The 20,717-nt window shown below is 36.0% G+C and overlaps 1 pseudogene; it reads left to right on the forward strand.

Annotated features, from left to right (window-relative positions):
• The first annotated feature begins 18,436 nt into the window (after positions 1 to 18,436).
• Positions 18,437 to 20,666, forward strand: LOC119516310 (annotated as a pseudogene).
• The last annotated feature ends 51 nt before the right edge of the window (positions 20,667 to 20,717 follow it).

Below are 20,717 nucleotides of genomic sequence, written 5' to 3' on the forward strand. Positions count from 1 at the left end.
CTTGAGAGGTTTATTTTGGGAAATGCAAAATTATTTGAATATTTATCTATAATTCAGCAGATCCTCAGCTTGTTGGATTGCACTTTCCCTGTTTTCCCAGCAGACGTTGCTCTTGAGCCACCTCTCACCCTCAATTCAGCTCTCCCCTAACTTAACCTGTGCACTGGGCATGGTCCAAACTGGGTAGAAATCCAATCAGTGCAACTGTTCTCCAAGTGCATTGGGGGCTGCCAGCCATGTGGTTGGGGGGCAGGCCCTATGCAGCTCATCAAGGAGTCCACTTTAGGGTACAGTGGGTCCAGCAGTTCCCAAGGCTCCAATAGGATCACTCTGGGGCTGTGGGGTTGTGTGTCTCACCCTCCAACTCAAATGAACCACAGTATCTATCCACCATGTACCCAACAGCTTCTGGGGTTGGGGAGGGGCTCCTGGCACCTCTGTGCAGCAGCCTAGCCTCTCCCCATCTCTAGCTTGTGCATACCATTGGCTTCCATGGAGGAAGAGTAAATGCAGTCTCCACAAATCCACTGAATCCTGAGTTCCCTCTCAAGAGCTCCCAGTTGTGAAGGGTTATCTCTCCAGCCAAGTGCCAAGATGGATGCACAGGGCATGAACAGCTGCTCCCTCCCATGCTTGGTGGCTGGCTCCAGCTGCCCAGCCTGGCAGTGCTCTCAGCTGAACACACTCACCCCCTCCTTTCAGATGCAATCTCTCTGCCTCTCCATCCAAGTCCCCACTATGTGTTTTGGAGGTCCCTGTCCAGCTGGTTGCACCCTGGAACTAATGTTCTGAGGTTCTTTCTGCCCTTTATCAAGTTTTTTTCATGGTGGAGAAATTTACTCTTCCTTTCCTAATCCACCATCCTCCCAGAAGTTTGATGAAGTTATTTTTCATATCAGGAATAAAATACTCACAAAGATTTTTGCTCCAGAATTGATTTCAACCTCGACATTCCTGTGACTCTATGAACAAATAGTTTGGTCCAGACAACAATTGAAAGTGATGATCATTAAACTCCTCAGATGTGAAACACAATGGAACCTCCAAGACTTGCTATCATAATATTTTTAAGTTAATATAATGAATATTTTTATATTAATTGATTTTTTAAATATGGCAATATGATTTTTGCCAATTAAATATTACCTCATATTTTGGATCACATGTATTAAGTTATTTAAAATAGCACATGATAGCATAAATTTACTTACTGGATTTAAAAGAGCAATTCAGTGAGATAATACACTTATAAAACCACCTGCTTACAATTCCTAGAAGACGCTAAGTTGTGTACTGTGGTTAATTCTCCAGTATATATTCACCACATGCCACTGAGCAATGGCAAGGTGTGATGTGGAGAATTTATCTTAAAGGCAAGGCCTAATGGTTCTAAGAGAAGTTGAATAGACAATGACTTGTTTGAAAACACATATGTGGCTCTATCTAGGCTGATGACTTCAAGGATAGGTTTGTTGAAATTGTCTCAGAAAAATTTTCCTTATTGATGTAAAAGCCAACTGGAAAACAAAAATTACTTTCTCTTTCCTAAACATCCCCATTTGCTTCTGGTGTCCATGATGGAGGAAACAGGCCTTGAGATAGAAAGAATATGAGGTTGTCAATTCAGCATTAAGACCCTAAATTAATTAGCACTGAAATCCATTTTAGCAATGACCTTTGACATTTGAGAGTCAATAGCTTTCTTTATTGTATAAGCCAGTTTAGTTTTTTTTTATTTTTGTACCACAAAACATGAAAAATGACACCACATTTCTTTAAATTTTCTCCTTGCCTCTGCAGTCCCCATTTATACTGTATAGAATGCCTATCTAACATCTTTTCCTATTAAAGTATTACCCATTCTTCAGACTCAACTCAAATACTCCTACTACCATGCTATATTAACTGATCACAATATCAAAAATCATTCACCAACTTTCTACTTGTCCACAGGAAATAGAGACTTTTTTCAATGTTGCTTCTAAATCTACTTAAGTATGGTCCTTTACTCATGATACCAGAATATAAACAAAAAGAAAATGGGGAATATGTCTTATTTATGTTTTAGTCAATATGGATTAATTATTACTGAAAAAATACATATTGATATGTATGGTTATAGAAGATTTGCATGTCAAAATTAACAAGAATGAATTTATATTTGGAAAAAGAAAGTAAGTTTGAATATGCTCACACATGAACAATTAAAAAAGCATAAAATAATGTACCTAGCAAGCATATTATTTTCTATCCACATTGAATTTATGGATGTCTGCAAAATTATGTATTTTTTCCTGAAAAAAATCTCAATTAATTTTAAACAAATAAATAAACAAATCCATAGATTACATTCTTTCCTTGCAATGCAATAAAACTAACCATCAACAACAAAATTTTCCTCCAAAATTTATTTCTTTGATGTTTTAAAAACCCATCATAATTTTTCACATTCAGAATAAAGCCCTAGTAAAACAGCAAAGTAACGTGAGATGGGAAGGATCTCAGAGTATGAAATATATAATGTAGGAAAGACAGAAGCCTAGACAGGAGAAGGGACATGTGCCATGGTTGGGGCAAAGGCTGGAGGATTTTCTTATATTTGTGCCCTTTGTTTCCTTCCCTATGTGTTATATGATTCAGTTAGGAAAGTTGCCATGCCTAGGATAAAGAGTGAGTCCTAAAGGCATGGAGTCATCTGATTGGGTGCCTACCAGCAATTTATATCCCTGTGTATTCTTTGCCCTGAGGCATTTTCTCCACAAGCCAAGGACTGTTTATTACAACTTCCCCCAGGTACTCAGCCAGGATGGCAGATGCCCTGCAAGTCATCCTCAACACTGCTGCTAGAGAGACTATGTGACTTCTTTATTGTGCTGTGCAAACCCCTTACTCCTGAAGTAACTCTCAAGTTCTTTAGAATAAAGCAGCCTTCCTGGCTTGGTCATCAGATAGCTCTCCAGCCTCTTCTGCAGCCACAACTCACCCAGCATATTTAGCTAAAGCTATATTGAATGCTTTCTGTTCTTAAAATGAATTGTCTCATCCTGATCTGTCTGCCTGAACAAACCTTCTCTCCTTCCTTCATGACTGATGGAGTTACACGGATCACCTTTCAAAATATATGTGCAGTGCTATCCCCACTAGGAGAGCTGGGGTTCCTCCTCAGGGCTTCCATATCACCTGGTTCATACCTCTATTACTGCACTTGCCAATCTACATGGAAATTAGCTCTGTAGGAGACTTTTCCTGTTGCTTTTCTGTAAATCCCATGTAGTCAAGGGAAATTCCATTAGCAAATGTCCTTAGCATAATGACACACATGTGGTAGGTGCTAAATAATATTGTTACAGAATTGAACAGAATTTAACTCTGAAATAATATCAGAAAAAAAAGGGTACTTAGTCTACCTAGAACTTTTAATTTCATTACAAAGTTAATCACAGAATATTTTTCTTGTCTTTAAATGTACAAAATTGAATATACAGAAATAATAATTTACCATTATTTCTCTTTAATTATATATTTCACTTTAACACATTAATATTAAACATGTGTTTCTGTAATATGACAATATTATTCCTGATAAAATTTTCCAAGTTAAAATGACTTTATACTTCCACTTGATAACACTAGGTGAGAATTATTAACACTATTTACTAGTGTCCTTTTTGCTACAACTCACAGATGATTTTTGGTAAGGGACCCTTACTGATTTGGGTGCTGGACTGCAATGCTTTAATAATAACAGGCAATATCAGGTACACTTATTGGCTTTGAAAAGGATGTCCTGTCACATAATAACTGCAATCAAGTTTACTTTGCTAAGAAAGAGACTCAACAATGATTTTACCTTTCTTACATAGCAGAGTAATTTAAGATTTCCCTTCTAAATTAACCTTATATATCTAACAAACTTCTTCAATGAAAGTTCATTTAAATAAATATTAAATTGTTTATTATTTTTTGGAAATGTATTCAAATGATGTAATTATTCTACTGCTAATTACTAATTAAATACACAAAATATTAGAGAACTTCAAGACATTTGTATTAAATAGCTTAAATAAGTGAAGATTGAAATAAATAAAGCAAAATAATATATTACAAAGTTTTATAAAGACAAACTAAGTTCTCTTCTAATGCACCCACTCCTGAAGCATTTATGTATTTTTGACAAATTTTGGAAAAACGCTTTCCAAAAAGATTTGTTTGCATTTCCACCAATTTTGTGTGACTGTGCTCTCATTCTCATCCACACCAACATTTGTGTTATCACTTGTCTATAATTTAGTCCAAATGGGTATAAAGAAACATGTTTCAACATTAATTTGCATTGAAATTAATACTAGCAAATGCATGCATATTTTCATGTTTATTGAATTTGCTAATCTGTGATTTCCTGTTGAATTCAAATAGGAACACACTGCACCAATTTTTTTACATATTGCTTGACTTTTTCTGTGTTAATATCTTCTTTTCTGGGTCAGCTTGACTGATTTGTAATAGGCTTTCTCATTCATCTCTCTTCATCTGGGGATTCAGCTGGTGGCTGGATGACATAGCATTGCTCTTATATATCTGATGGTTAGCTGGTTGTTGGGCAGATCACCTCAATTCACCCCACATTTCTCATTCTTTAACAGGTTGATTCGAGCTCATTCCAGTGGTAGTCTCAGGTTTCCAAGCATAGCCACAGAGGACAAGCCTCAACTTTGAAGCTAATTTCAAGTCTCTTTTTACACTCTAGTTGCTCTTGTCTCATTAGCCAAAGCAAGTCACATGGTCAAGTCAAGAATCATTGTGACAGGGGCAGCTGCAATGACTGGATACAAGGAAGTGTGAGCAAAAATTGGAATCCAATAATATACTTATCAGCCACAGTAAATAAGAGCTCAAACCCATGAATAAGGTCTGAGTCAGCCAGTGTGAAAGCAACACGGACCATCTGAAATGGAGACTAAGAATGAGAATAACCTAGATTAAGTGCTTGATGAAGATGATTAAGAGTAACTTCTTGCAGTCTTAAGAGAACCTCCAGTAGTGGAGATCATAGCTTGTTTTATTAACCCTCTCGTCTTAAAACTTTTCAGAGATTGAGCTCCCAAATGAAGAGCATTCTGATTTCTGATTAATCACAATTGTAGAACCCATCATGGGCCATAAGTGAGTACATCTTTTTCTCACAATAAAATGGTAGGACCATATTATTGTCTTCGAGCTAGATATTAAAGCAATGCATGGACAGATACATGTGTGGTAAAAGGGTCGGGCATCATTAAACTGTGCTTATGCACCACCACAGATCCTCTCTATCCCATCAATCTTCAAAATTTGGCCACTTAACCCATCCCAAACAACCACTGTTGTAAAAACTCCATGTTGACTCTGATCAAGGCCACATGAATATAGACCAATGAATCTTCAACTCATCTTAGTCTGAATTGTGCATGGCTTTCTCTAGCCACAGGACTCATGCTGATATTGAAGAGTGAAATTCAGAATCTATATATGTGCAACCTGGAAATACAGATGATTTAGCTCCTTATAAAGTTGAAAATTTTTAATGATAGCCCAAATTTGTTAAAACAAAATTTTGTGCATTTTTCAGTAAATATCTGCAGGCCTTAATTTGCTAAAACTTTTCATTACTTCTAGAAAGCATTATAATTAAAATAAATTGTAATTTTGAATAAAATTTTATAGTACTCAATTAATAATCTATAGATGTACAGTATTTAGAAATTATAGGAAGTAATTTAGGGTTTGTCCCTACAGAGTGCTGAATTGGAGTGAAAAATGCAATTTTCAATAAAGCAAATAGCCTTGGATCATAAAAACAGTGATCAATTTGGTAAAGGTAAGTGTATAGGTGCTTTTATAATTTTATAACCTCTCTCACATATGCTTTCTCCATTGACATATTTTCTTTCTTTGATAAATATGAATACAAGTAGACAGATGGCACTAACTCTATTGAATAAGAGAAAGTGACAAAATAAGTTTCCTGAGAATTATTTTGCTTGTGTCTCTGTTGATGATTTCAACCCATAGATAATAATTTTTGCAAATGCAGGTGTATATATCATTATTTTTTAATTTTTAAATTTTATTTACTAGAGAAGTTGTGGGTTTACAGAACAATATTGCATAAAACACAGGATCCCCTACATCAACCCAGCATGAACACTTTGCATTGATATATATATATATACTATTAAACACTTTTAAACTGTTCGCAAATTTTAATTAATTAAGTCCAAGTTTAGTGTTTAACTATTTTCACCTCTGTCCCAAAACATACTTTCATTGTGTTACTGTGGATAAGAGTTAGTGCTTTGAACAATTTTGTTTTTGATAACCTTTATATCTGTATACAAATATTGTCATTGTTTTAAAAAAGTGACAGATCAACTCACACAGTCAAGTAAACCATATCATAAGTGAATCACAGTGATAGTTACAAGTTATTTTTCAGTGAGTTTGATGAATTTAGAGGTCAACAAATAAATAAATTGTGCTTCATAAAGAACTCAGCATTGTAATTCATTGTTGTTTACCCTCTATCCTCCTTTCTCTGTTTCATACATGTGAGATTGTAAGCTCCAAGTTAAAACACAACATTCTCTCTTCTCTCTTCTTCCTCTCCTTTTGTTGCTCCTCCTCCTCCTCCCTCTCCTCCTCCTTCTTTTCCTCCTTCTTTTCCTCTTTCTTCCATTATTCATATTACCTGGCACAATATATTTTGTTAAATATGTAAGCTCTGGCTAAAAGCTCTGGATAAACAAAGTATGCTCTGACAAATGTTACTTTAAGTTGCAATCTCATTTCCAAATCAACTTGGATATGATTAGTCAGAAATGACGTAAAAGGCATCTTTGGTCCATAATCATTGTTTATATAGCTTCTGCTTTATAGGTATAGTTTTAGCTTCTAAAAATTAGAAAATGAAAGTTGAAAAAGCTATGTTTGCATATCTATTTTGTAAACAGAAATCAACTTATACAATTAAAAGAAACGTAAAACAAAAAGTACCAAACACATGTACTCCAAATTTGCTTTCAAGCAACAAATTAATTTCATCTTCCTGCTACTAAATTACCTTGAGTACTAATAACTGTCCCAGGAATTATACTTCCTCTAGACTCTTAAATTTGCCAGCCTGTATTTGTATAATTTATGCCACTATTATAGGTTGAAAAAATGCATATATTTTGAAGCCAGCAAAGAAGCACATTATTTATTCATGTCTCTACAAAATAATGACGTTTTCTGCTGGTCCTTGCTCCTGGGTTGTGTTTCAAAATGGCTTTCTCCAAAATGTCTCTGGGCTTCTGTCTTCACTCCTCTCTCTCAGCTCCTGTGCATCGTTGCTTCTTTCTCCCAGGGCATTCTCTCTAAGCATTTGGGGGTCATCTCTTAGCTTCTCCGGGGCAGACTCTGGGCTTCATCTGTTAGCTTAGCATCTCCAAATGTTATTCTGTCTGCATCTCTAAGCAACTCCAAGCATCAGTAAGCATCAGTATCAGCTCCTGAGTTCTCTTAAGTAAGCCCGTGAACCAATCAAGACCCACTCTGAGTGGGTGGTGTCCACACCTCGGAAAAAATTTAATCAAAGGTATTACCCACAGTTGGGTGAGTCACATCTCCATGGAAACACTCAATCAGAAGTTTCCACACAACCAGATTGGGTTAAAAGATCATGACTTTTGTGGGGGACATAATATATCCAAACTGGCACATCTACCAAGTATACCACTCAATAGCTTTAGTCACATTCACAATGTTGCAGTACTCTCACAATCATCCATAACCAGAACTTTCTCTTCACCCCAAACAGAAACCCTACTTTTTAACTCTAATTTTCCCTGTACCCACTTGTGGGAACCTGTACTCTGTTTCTCTATGAATTTGCATATTCTCTGATATTTTCATTGTGATTACTATGACACTTAAATTTAAGCTCTTAAATCTATAGCAATCTCATTTGATTCATATCAACTTAACTTCAATAGCATACATACACTATGTTCCTATAGCCCCATCCCCCAACTATGTTCTTGTCACAAATTACACATTTATGTGTTATGATTACAAATCCATTGATTTATCATTACATTTTATTGCATTGGATTTTTAGATCCTTTAGGAAGTAAAAAGTGGAGTTACATATATAGTAGTAGTGGACAATTTGAAGAAGAAATCAAGAAAAAATTCCCTTTAAAATAGCAACTAAAAGGATAAAATATTAGGAATAAATCTAACCAAGGTTGTAAAAGATTTGCACACAGAAAACAACCAAATATTGCTAAAAGAAATGGAAGAAGACCTAAATAAATGGAAGGACATTCTGCAATCATAGATTAGAAGACTCATATTATTCCGATGTCAATTCTTAAAGGAAATTGCAAAGCAATACATATTCAATGCAATCCCAGTCAAAATTCCAATAACCTTATTTGCAGAAGTGGAAAAGACAATCTTTAAATTTTTATGGAAGGGAAAGAGGCCCAAAGTTGCCAAAGCCATCTTGAAAAAGAAGAATGAATTTGGAGGACTAACAATTCCCAGCCTTAGAACTTATGACAAAGCCACAATAATCAAAACAGTATGATACTGGCACAAGGACAGACATATAGACCGATGTAATCAAATTGAGATTTCAGAATTCAAACTTCACATTTATGGTTAACTGATTTTCAACAAGGAGGCAAAGACTGCTTAATAGGGAAAGAATAGTCTCTTCAACAAATGGTGCTAGGAAAACTAGATGCCCATATGCAAAAGGATGAAGATGGACCCTGTGATGGTTAGGTTCTTGTGTCAACTTGGCCAGGTGATGGTAACCAGGTGTCTGGTCTAGCAAGCACTACTGGCCTAGCCATTACTGCAAGAGCATTCGTGGCTGGTTAATAAACGAGAAGGCTGGATTATTAAATCATCAGTCAAGTGGCTGCAGCTGTGACTTATTACATCAACGAAGGGCATGTCTTCTACAATGAGAGAACACAATCCACTGTATTTAATCCAATCAGTTGAAGACTTTTAAGCAGACTGATAGAGGATCTTCACTTCTTATACTAACCAGAAAAGCGTTTCCTGAGGAGTTCATCGAACACCTTCATTGAAGTTGCCAGTTTGCTGCCTGCCCTACTGAAGTTGGACTCATGTATACTCACAGTTGCATGAGACACTTTTATAAAATCTTATATTTATAGATATCTGTTGATTCTGTTTCCCTAGAGAACCCTAATACAGACCCCCCACTTCATGTGATATACCAAAATCAACTCAAAATGATCAAAGGCCTAAATATAAGACCCACGACTTTAAAACTCCTAAAAGAAAACATGGTGAATCATCTTCAGAACATCATGTTAGGCAATGGTTCTTAGACTTTATACCCAAAGCCCAAGCAACCAAAGAAAAAATAGATAAATGGGACCTAAACAAAATTTAAAACTTTAGTGCATCAAAGGATTTTATCATGAAAATAAAACAGCAAACTACAGAATGGAAGAAACTATTTGGAAACCACATATCTGATGAGATTTAATATTCTTGATACACAAATAAATCCTACAACTCAACAACAAAAAGATGTTTTTCCAAAGAAGCTATACAAAGGGACAAAACACACATGAAAAGAGGCCCAACATCATTAGTCATTAGGGAAATAAAAATCAAAACCACAGTGAGATACCATTTCACACCTATTACATGGCTACTATTAAAAAAAAATACAGGGCTTTAGAAGTTATGGAGAAACAGTAACACTCATTCATTGTTGGTGGGGATGTAAAATGGTGCAGCCACTGTGTAAGACCATTTGGTATTTCCTCAGAAAAGTAGGTATAGCATTACCATATGAACAGGCCATCCCACTTCTATGTAAATAATTCAAAGAATTAAAAGCAGAGACAGATATTTGAACACCAATGTTCATAGTAGCATTGTTTACAATTTTGAAAAGTTGGATGCAAGTGTCCATTAACCATTGAATGAAAAAACAAAATGTGGTAACTAGAACAATAGAACATTATTCAGCTATAAAAATAAAATTCTGATACATGTGATAATATTGATGAACCTTAAGGAAATCATGCTGAGTGAAATAAGCCAGACACAAAAGGACAAATATTGTATTATCACACTGATATGAAACAATTAGAATAAGCAAACTCATAGAGTCAAAATCTAGAATATCTGTTACCAGGGAGTGGATTGGGGGAAGGGAAATAGGGAATTAATGCTTAAATTGAACAAAAGTTTCTATTTGTCATGACGGAAATGTTTTGATAATGGATGGTGATGATGGCAGCATAACATTATGAATGTAATTAACAGCACTGAATTATATATTTAAATGTGGTATAAAGGGAAAATTTTAGGTTGTCTATATGTTACTAGAACAAAAATTAAATATAAATCCATGGGATTGTAAAATGGAAACATTGAACCATAAGGTAAACCATGGTTTATAGTTAATAGCACAATTGTAAAAATATACCTTTATCAATTCTAACAAATGTACTGCACTAATGCAAAGTGTTAGTAATAGGGTGGTATATGGGAATCCTGTATTTTATGCATAATTTTTCTGTAAACACACAACTTCTGTAATTTAAAAATATGGAGTTAGAAATAAAAAACACAATAGTGCTGGTATTTATTCTACTCATGTCATTATCTTTTCTGGAAATCTTTATTTCATCATGTGGCTGCTGTCAATTGTCTAATGTCCTTTCCTTTAAACCTATAGAACTACCTTTATTATTACTTGTGGGCAAATCTAGTTTGATGAAGTCCCTCTGTTTTTATCTGGGAATGTGTTAATTCCTCACTCATTTTTGAAAGACAATGTTAACAGATAAAGAATTCTTGGTTGACAATTCTTTTCTTTTTTCTTTTTTTCTTTTTGCTTTCAGCACTTTTAACATGTCTTCCCTCCCCTTTTTGCTTCCATGGTTTCTGATGGGATTTTGGCATTTAATCTTACTGAGGCTCCCTTGTATGTGACATGTTGTTTCTCTGTTGGTACTCTCAGAATTCTCTATCTTTGGTATTTGACAGTTTGCTAAGCTTATAACATGGTGTAGTGTGAGGTTATCTGGGGTTAGCCTATTTGCCATTCATTGAGCACTTTTGATGAATATGTTCATGTCTTTCTTTATATTGGGGAAGTTTTCAGCAATTATGTTTTTAACATTCCCTCTGCCCTTTTATTCTCCTGCTGGGACACCCACAATGTGCATATTGTTATGCCTCATGGTGCCCACAGGTTCCTCAGGCTCTGTTCAGTTTTCTTCATTCTTTCCCCTTTCTGCTCCTCAGGCTGAATGATTTCAAGTCTTATCTTCAATTTCATTTATTCTTCCTTTCTGTTAACTCCAATCTGCAGGTGAACCTTCCTAGGGAATTTTTAAAGTTTTGTTTTTGTGTTCTTCAGCTCTATTTGGTTTCTTTTCACAATTTCTATCTCTCTACAGATATTATCTTTGTATTTATCTATCATTTCTCTGATTTCCTTTAATTCTTTGCCCGAATTTTCCTTTAGGTCTTTGAGCATATTTAAGACCCTTTTAAAAAATTCTTTCTCTGGAATGACCTAGGTTTGTTCCTCTCATTATGTTTTAATCTTCTCCTTTGCCTGGTCATCACTTCATGTTTCTTTGTATGTTTTTAAATTTTTTATTGAAATCTGGACATGTTGATATTTTAATATGTTAATCACTGGAATTTATAATCTGAAAAATCTGTTCCTTAATCTAGTATCCAGCTAGTGTTATGGCAGAGCTTTTCTTGATTGTTATGAGCAAAGGGGAAAAAAAAAAAAAAAAAGACAAAGAAAGAAAGAACCAAAGAAAACACCTTTACCAGTCTTTGCAGATTAGTCTCTGTGAGTGCGCTTCTTCATAGCTTATCCAAGCAATGAGTTTAGAAAATATCTCCAGGCCAAATCTTAGGGGTCTCCTTGGTCCTTTCTGCACATGAGTTTCATCTGGGTATGTGGGTTTGGTCCTAGGGGCTCCCCTGTTTGTATGGATATGAATGACTATCTTCCCTAGGAAACCATAAGAAAAATTCATACCTTTGCATTCATTTTAAGTGTAGTTTCTTTTTTGTCATGGAACGTAATTATAAAAACTGCTTCCTAGATTGTGTTTGACGTTTTCAACATCTGTGTCAAAAGGTTAACATCTGTTGATTGTTTTTCTCCAAAAAATTAGTCAAATTTTTCTCATTCTTAGTATTTCAAATAAATATGCATAATACCCTAGACATTGTGGCAATACACATCTTAAGAGCCTGTAGAATGTTGATATCTTTCAGCTGGCAATCCATCCAGTTATTTTTATACCTTAAATACAGTTTTGCCTTCATTTGGTGGTGGTTTAAATCTCAGTTCATTTCTTAGAGCTTTTTCTATGATAATTTGAGTCTGTTCCACATGGGTTTTGGTGTGGATTATATTGTGTACCCAATTTGGATATCTTCTTCATTGTGGTCTGCATTCTGGAGGGTGTGGACCCATTGTACATAAAATCTTTGCAAGATGTTACTTCAGTTAAAGTGTGGCTCAACTAAATCAGGTTAGGCTATAACCCAGCTTACCAGAGTCCTTTCTAAGCAGAGTGATAGACAGAGAGAAGTCAAGGGGAGCAGAAGCTGCAGTCAATAAAACCCAGAAGAAAAAAGACCCTATTTGCATTTCCATGCGATGTAAAAGCCAGGCAATTCCAAAGATTGCCTGTCAGCCAGAAAACTTCAAACCTTGGAGGAAGCAAGCCTTCTAGCCTCCGAAATCATGAATCAATAAATTTGTATTGTTTAAAACAGCCCATTGTATGGTATTTGTTTTTGCAGCCAGGAAATAGAACATGCTCAGACATGAATATCTTAGGAATTAAACTGAGAATTGGGCAAACGTAGTCTGAGAGCCAGTCTGAAACTTGCAAGTGGGGTTCAAATTCAGTTCAGTTTCCTAAGCCTGTGTTACATTGGTTTGCATCTTCCCACATGTGCACAGTTAAGATATTAGTCTGAGAATTGAGGGGGTGGGTCAAATGTTCTTTAAGTTATCTAAGGCTATGCTGGCTGGTTTGGAGCATTCCCACAGATGTATTTAGGTTTAGGTACAAATCTAAGGTGTCCTCTTTTCAAGCTTGCTTCTCTCCGGGATTCTCTCCATGCAATCTGCCTGAAGGTGGCTTTTTCCCTTGTTCCTATGGTCAGACAAACAGGGTCTCTGTCAGAAATTTGGCCAGTAAAATTGCTACAACTTCACCATTTGCAACTTCCCTCAGGACAGGTCTTCCCTCAGGACAAAAAAGATCTTTAATTAACATTTAAGAAATAAAAATGAAGCAATTTCCTCTTACCGTTTTTAACAACCTCAGTAGAATTCACTGTAATAGTTGAATTTCTAAATTCCAATAATGCATGTTTTATTAGGTTCCCTAGCAGTGTAAAAATAATTTATTCATAAACATAGACATTAAATGAAAGCTTAATTGGTGTTCCCTGCAGTGCAATTTTCTTCCATATAATGTATCTATGATTTGGTTTAAAACTCATACATTTTAAAGTACATATTAGTACAAATAATGACAATATTAGAATAAAGTTAAAATTATTCTTATTTCATAATATTGCATATTTAAATAATTATTAACTCCATAAGTTATTGAAATTCAATGGGGAATGGTGTTTGTAAGATTGAATTGTTTAGGAAAATACCATTGTAGTTGTTCTATATATTTTGACTGAATGTTACTGAATGATTAAATTAAAAAAAACAGAACAGTAAAGTAATATCCCGGGTTGCATTTTTTCTACATGAATTCTATCTCAAAATCATTGAATACATTTCAAATATGTTAGATACTTTCTTCATTCTGAAATTCAACACTCAGTAGAAATTGTCATTCGTATGACAGAATACATTTTTTAGCTGGAAATTCTTCATTCTTAGCTCTGCAGAATAACCCTGGGAAAATTTCTCCAAACCACTCACTCATTCCCCCAATTTCCCTCATCTCCCCTCTCTTTCTTTTTCAATAGTAACTCTGACTCTTCTGCTTACTTCTAAGGGCTCAAGTGATTATATCAGACAATCCAGGATAATCCAGGATAATCTTCCAGTGTTAAAGTCATCCGATTAGTAACCTTAATTTCATCTGCAACATTCCTCTGCAGCAACATCTACATTAATGTTTTATTGAATAAGTAAGAAGAGTAATCTCAAGAGGGCATGTATAGAATTCTACCTACCATTACACACATGCACATACATAATATATCAAATCCATATGTATACATATATACTCATATATAATATATATTATATGCATATATATACAAATGCATATACTTACTATTTATCTTTTTACATTTTTACATTTTGTACCATTTATTTATTTATACATTTTGTCTTTTCCTATCTATCTATGCATCTCTGTATCTATCATCTATAACATTTATACTTTCTGTTCCCATCTTGAATGAGCAAGATATTCTATAAAGTATATGCTTAATAAGACATCAAATAAGACATGAATATGTACATATCCATCACTCTATCTCTAGATAGATATAGCTATCTAGATATATATTAAGTATAAATAAATGATATATAATTACATAAGTAATTTGTATAATATATAATTTATACTTGTATTATATAACATACATAAATATCATATTATATATGCTACTATGTGGGCTACAACTTCAGGGTTAGCTCTCATCTGCCTGTCTCTATCCTTATTTTTCTGCTTTCATCCTCCCTCACTACACTGGTCTTCACCTCTGCTGACATTTTTTTCAGTGCCCTGGATTTGCTAATTACTTTCAGGCTTCAAGCTTTTTATCCCTACTCTTCTTTCTGTTTCAAAGTTTCTCTCTGCCTTTGTTCACATAGCTTAATCTTGCTGATTTTTCATGTCAATTTACACAGTATTTGCTCTGACAGGCCTTCACCACACACCCAATCTAAACCGGGTCTTTATTCCTCTTCCCTCATATGTGTCTGTATTTTCCTTTAAAACAGTTGTCATAATTTGCAATTGTATGAATATCTGAGTGTTTATTTCATAACCTTGATCCTTCCAAAAAGGATAGTAGAAATAGGGAAAAAGAGAGGCTTATATATCCTCAGGGTCCAGTCTATGGGGATATTGCAGAGGCAGAGGGGGTATAAATTATTCCAATTTTTCACTGAATTTTTATACTCGTATTTCCTGACGGTTACTACCATGAAAGTATCTTGCTTCTGCTTTTGTGTTTGTGCATGTCTGGACAAATTTCAGTCTCTGGCAAGTATAGACAATGTAAACATATTTTCTTGTTTCCAGGTACCATTTACCTGCTATTCCACAGTGTCCATACTGGAATAAAAGGTCCTGCTTTTTGTTCTGGGTAATTTCACCAACACATAGCACAATATCTGCATATATTAAGCATTTGACAGTCATAGATGAATTAATAAAAATTTTAACTACTTTGTGAGGCTATAACCAACTTACCATATGAGAATAATTTGAAATGTTCCTAAGAAATATTGTTTATATATTTACTATGACTTAATATAATATATTATGGTCAGATATTTATATGGCTGCTCTCCAAATGAACTGTTATTTTTTACAAATTATTCCCTAACCTCTGTAACTATAAAAATGACTGTGTAAGAGTAAGCTTTCAATTATACATTTTTCCAATTAAATGATTTCAATAACCTGCAATTACCTAAATATACACTAATTTTTTTGTAAAAAACTATTCTTGATTTTCTAAAAGTTCATTTTTTAAAAAACAAATAAGCATAGAGTATATAATAAATAAACCTAAATTTTAGTGTGCCTTTAAATAATTACTTTGTAATGAAAAAGCATCCTATTTTTCATTAAGCAATATACTTGTTCTAGCAGCCAAGTAAATGAGCAAGTATTAAATTAGCAACCCTAGGTATCTTTTATTTTTCAGCAGAGGAGTTGAAACATTGACAATTAAAAATAAGATTTCAAACAATTCTAAATGGGTTCAAGCAAATCATGATGTTTTTTTTCTTTGGAATGGTTTCAAATATTTCATAACACCCCCACCCCCAATAACAGATTATATCTTGAGAAAGCCTAATTACATGATTAATCAGATGTATCTTGTTAATTAACAAATATCCAACCTTTTTTTTTTTTTTTTTTACAGTCTTTCTTTTTCTTTGCAGTTAAATCACTTTCATTTTATTTGTTATTTTGAAAATGCTATGACCCCTTTATTGGATCTTGAGTACCCATTGTGTACTTGATATCTTTGTTTACTCAAGTTAATCATGGCTTCAGTATAGAACAGATTCAAATAATAGTGCTTTATTACTCCAGCTTATACAAAGTCTTTATTCCTACTAGCATGAACATGATTGAGGACTGCATGTTTCTCATTTTTAAAATAACATATACATATTTCTTCTTAGACAAAAAGAACCATAATGAACTTGTTTGTTTTTCCATTGTCTACATACAATATACATGCAACAAAACTTCATTTCCAGTAGATTAAAAAGTACTCATAAATGAAATTTCCATTTGTTATTAGCCCAAGTCCTGTTGGGTGCAAAATTGATAAAAGGTATACCCGAAGTTGTCATGACCAACCTGATTGCTTAATGATATAAAACTGCCAGTCCTGGCATTCATGGTGGTAGAACTGCCAAACTTATAAAAATTTCCCTTCTTTAGCCTTGGACTCTGGTGCTAAAGAATGCGCCTTCAGTGCTATATCCTTACTACTCAATAGATTCCCAGTGTTGCTTTACTTTTTCTCTTCCTGAGAATAACTATGGTTGCTCAACTTTTCCTTTAGGTTCCAGTGATACCAGGTATATTACAATTACTCCTTCTTTGATTTAGTTGCTGTTGTTGTTTAGATGTAAAATGTGAAGAGATAGTTAAACTGTTTCAGAAAAATAGCATAACATTGACATGTATTTCTTGCCAATAATGTGTTTGTTTTTAGCTCAAACCTCAAGTTTAAAAGTTGATTTGCTGCCACTGTGCAAGTTTTTTTTCCTTTCCTTCCTTCTTTTATTTAACCATAGACTGAAATTACACAGAGGCAGAATGCCTATTTTGAAGAACAAAAACAAGAAGAAAGTATGCCAAAATACGGAAAACTATTTTTCAGTAACAAAAGTAGAGATTTTATAGAGCTGATTGGAGGAGAGAAAAATAACATTTATAAAGAATATGGTATTAAATACTCTAGTCACTTAAAATTAAAATTTATATTCAAATATATAGCTAATGAAAATTTCCACAGAATACAGAAAGTATTCTTATTTTGAAAATTAAAATCCCAGCACAGGCTTACACTTACTTGGGGTACACTGTTTATTTAATCATGGATAATACCAAAGGATTCCATCACAGACCAGGATAGCTACAATTCCCTTAGCCACTGAGTTTTCAATAATTGCTAAGTCAAGCAAGTAATTGAAATAAAACTTCAGAACATATTGTGTTCACACCATGTTAGAAGCTTCATACTTTTTGCCCACAGTTTAAGTTGTCTGTCCTCAAATTCCCTTACTTCAGTATTTATATAGCTTTACCCACCTGTGCACCTCTCCTTTTACATAGTCATACATTCAGAGTATTATCACCTGGCTCCTGCTAGAGAGATCCAGATTTTCCACCAGTACTTTTTATTAATGTGAAACATGCTTTTACACAAAAACCAAGAAAAGAGTATTTGTTTGACCCTTACAGGTTTGATAATCTATAAAATACCTGTCTATGTGAACAGCTTTATAAAATTTTTAAAGTCTTAAATATAATTTCCCTCTCAAACCACATAATTTATATATATCTATCTCTCTCTATAATTTTTCTGGTGTATATCATAGCATATTAGAAAAATGTGTGTTACTGTTAAGGGTTTGAAGTTTATTCATAATAATTGCGTATTTTGTGATGAAATGTCTATTCATATTAAGGATCCTGCAGAATATAATAACATTTTCAAAAATGAAATTGTTAGGAAGCAAAGGTAATTAATTCTATTCATACACTTTATTATGTACATGAAAATTTTATTAAAATTAAAACAGTGGCATCTATTGAGGATGACTTCTTCAGTAGTCTTATAGATGCCTGCAAATATATCCTATCCAGAGTGGAATAGCAGAATTGATATAAGAACCACATTACCTTGGAGAAAGTGTGGAAGATGTCAACATGACAGGCAATGCTCCCAATTAGCAACATGAATAGTAACAAATAAGAGATACGAAGGTATTTTTGTAGCAGTTTTAAAGTATATAAGCATACTTTTATGCATTATTTAACTTGATTTAAATAATAATCTCATGAGAGGGAAAAAGACAGGTGTTTTCAATACTGCTTAAAAGAAACTGAAGAAGATACAAAGCCTAGATGCGGAGAAAATGGGGGCAGGGATCGGAGCGGCGGCCGAGGTGACGGCGACAGAGCCCAAAACGGAGGAGGAAGGTCGAGCGCCCATCGGGGCAAGTGGCAATGGGGCTCCTGGCCCCAAGGGTAAAGGGGAACGGCTTACTCAGAATGAGAAGAGAAAGGAGAAAGACATAAAAAGAGGAGGCAATCGCTTTAAACCATATGCCAATTCAGCTAAAAGATACAGAGCCTTCATTACAAACATACCTTTTGATGTGAAATGGCAACTGCTTAAAGATCTGGTTAAAGAAAAAGTTGGTGAGGTAACATACCGGGATGTCAAGGGGATGTGCTGTTGTTGAGCTCAAGATGGCAGAGAGCATGAAAAAAAGCTGCCTAAATTCTAAGCAAGCATAGTCTGAGTGGAAGACCACTGAAAGTCAAAGGAGATCTTGATGGTGAACATGCCAGGAGAGCAATGCAAAAGGTGATGGCTATGACTGGTGGGATGGGTGTGGGACCACGTGGCCCAGGAATGATTAATATCCCACCCAGTATCCTAAATAATCCTAACATCCCAAATGAGATTATCCATGCATTACAGGCTGGAAGACTTGGAAGCACAGTATTTGTAGCAAATCTGGATTATAAAGTTGGCTGGAAGAAGCTGAAGGAAGTATTTAGTATGGCTGGTGTGGTGGTCTGAGCAGACATTCTTGAGGACAAAGATGGAAAAAGTCGTGGAATAGGCACTGTTACTTTTGAACAGTCCATTGAAGCTGTGCAAGAGATATTTGTGTTTAATGGCCAGCTGTTATTTGATAGACCAATGCATGTGAAAATGGATGAGAGAGCCTTACCAAAGGGAGATTTTTTCCCACCTGAACGTCCCCAACAACTTCCCATGGACTTGGTGGCATTGGCATGGGATTAGGACCAGGAGAGCAGCCTATCGATGCCAATCACCTGAATAAACGCATCAGAATGGGAAACATAGGACCTACAGGAATGGGAATAGAAGTCATAGGATTTGGAATAAATAAAATGGGAGGCATGGAGGTTGTGGTGGTACAGAAAACATGAGTCGATTTGGATCTGGGATGGTGGTATAGAAAATACGGGTCGATATAGATCTGGGATGAACATGGGCAGAATAAACGAGATGGAGCATGGCATGGGTGGAGGATTTGAGAGAGACTTTGCCAGAAACGAGATGGGAATGTCTCAAAGCTTTGCGGGGCCCCTTGGCAGAGAAATGGGTGGAGGTGGAGGCAGTGTCCCCAGCATTGAGAGGATGGGCCCTGGCATCGACCACATTGGGGGCGCCAGCATGGAGCACATGGGCGCAGGCCTGGGCCACAGCATGGAGCGTGTGGGCTCTGAGATTGAGTGCATGGGCCTGGTCATAGACCGCATGGGCTCAGTGGCGCGCATTGGCTCTGGCATCGAGCTCATGGGCCCCCTGGGACTTGACCACATGGCCTCCAGCATTGAGTGCATGGGCCAGACCGAGGAGCGCATGGGTGCTGGCATGTACTTTGGCCTTGAGCACATGGCCGTGCCCATGGACCACATGGGCCAGACTATCGAGCACATGGGCTCAGGTGTGGAGCGCATGGGCCCTGCCATTGACTGCATGGTCCTGTGCATGGAGCATTTGGTGCCTGCAGGCATGGGGGCTGCCTGGAGCGCAGGGGCCCTGTGATAGATCACATGGCCACTGGCCTGGAGTGCCTGGGCGCCAACAACTTTGGAACACATGGGTCTGGAGTGCACGGGCACCAACATCCTCGAGCGCATGGGCCTGGAGTGCATAGGTGCCAACAGCCTTGAGCGCATAGGCCCTGCCTTGGGCCCTGCTCTGGGTGCCAGCATTGAGCACATGGGCCTGGCCATGGGTGGTGGCAGTGGCGCCAGCTTTGACCATGCCATCGAGATGGAACATGGCAGTCTTGGAGGAAGCTTTGCTGGTTCCTTTGGTGGAGCTGGAGCCCATGCTCCTGGGAGGCCAAGAAGGCCTCCCAGATATTTGTGAGAAATCTTCCATTTGATTTTACATGGAAAATGTTAAAAGACAAATTCAATGAATGTGGCCACGTGCTGTATGCCTACATCAAGATGGAGAATGGGAAACCCAAGGGGTGCAGTGTAGTTAAGTTTGAGTCGCCAGAGGTGTCTGAGAGAGCCTGCCGGGTGATGAATGGGATGAAGCTGAGTGGCCGAGAGATTGATGTTGGAATTGATAGAAACGCTTAAGCGGTTGCCTTTTTTAAACATTGATACCAGATCTCTGAATTTGTATTTTTT

This window comes from Choloepus didactylus, chromosome 2 (genome assembly GCF_015220235.1).
Source record: "Choloepus didactylus isolate mChoDid1 chromosome 2, mChoDid1.pri, whole genome shotgun sequence".
Lineage (NCBI taxonomy): Eukaryota > Metazoa > Chordata > Mammalia > Pilosa > Megalonychidae > Choloepus > Choloepus didactylus.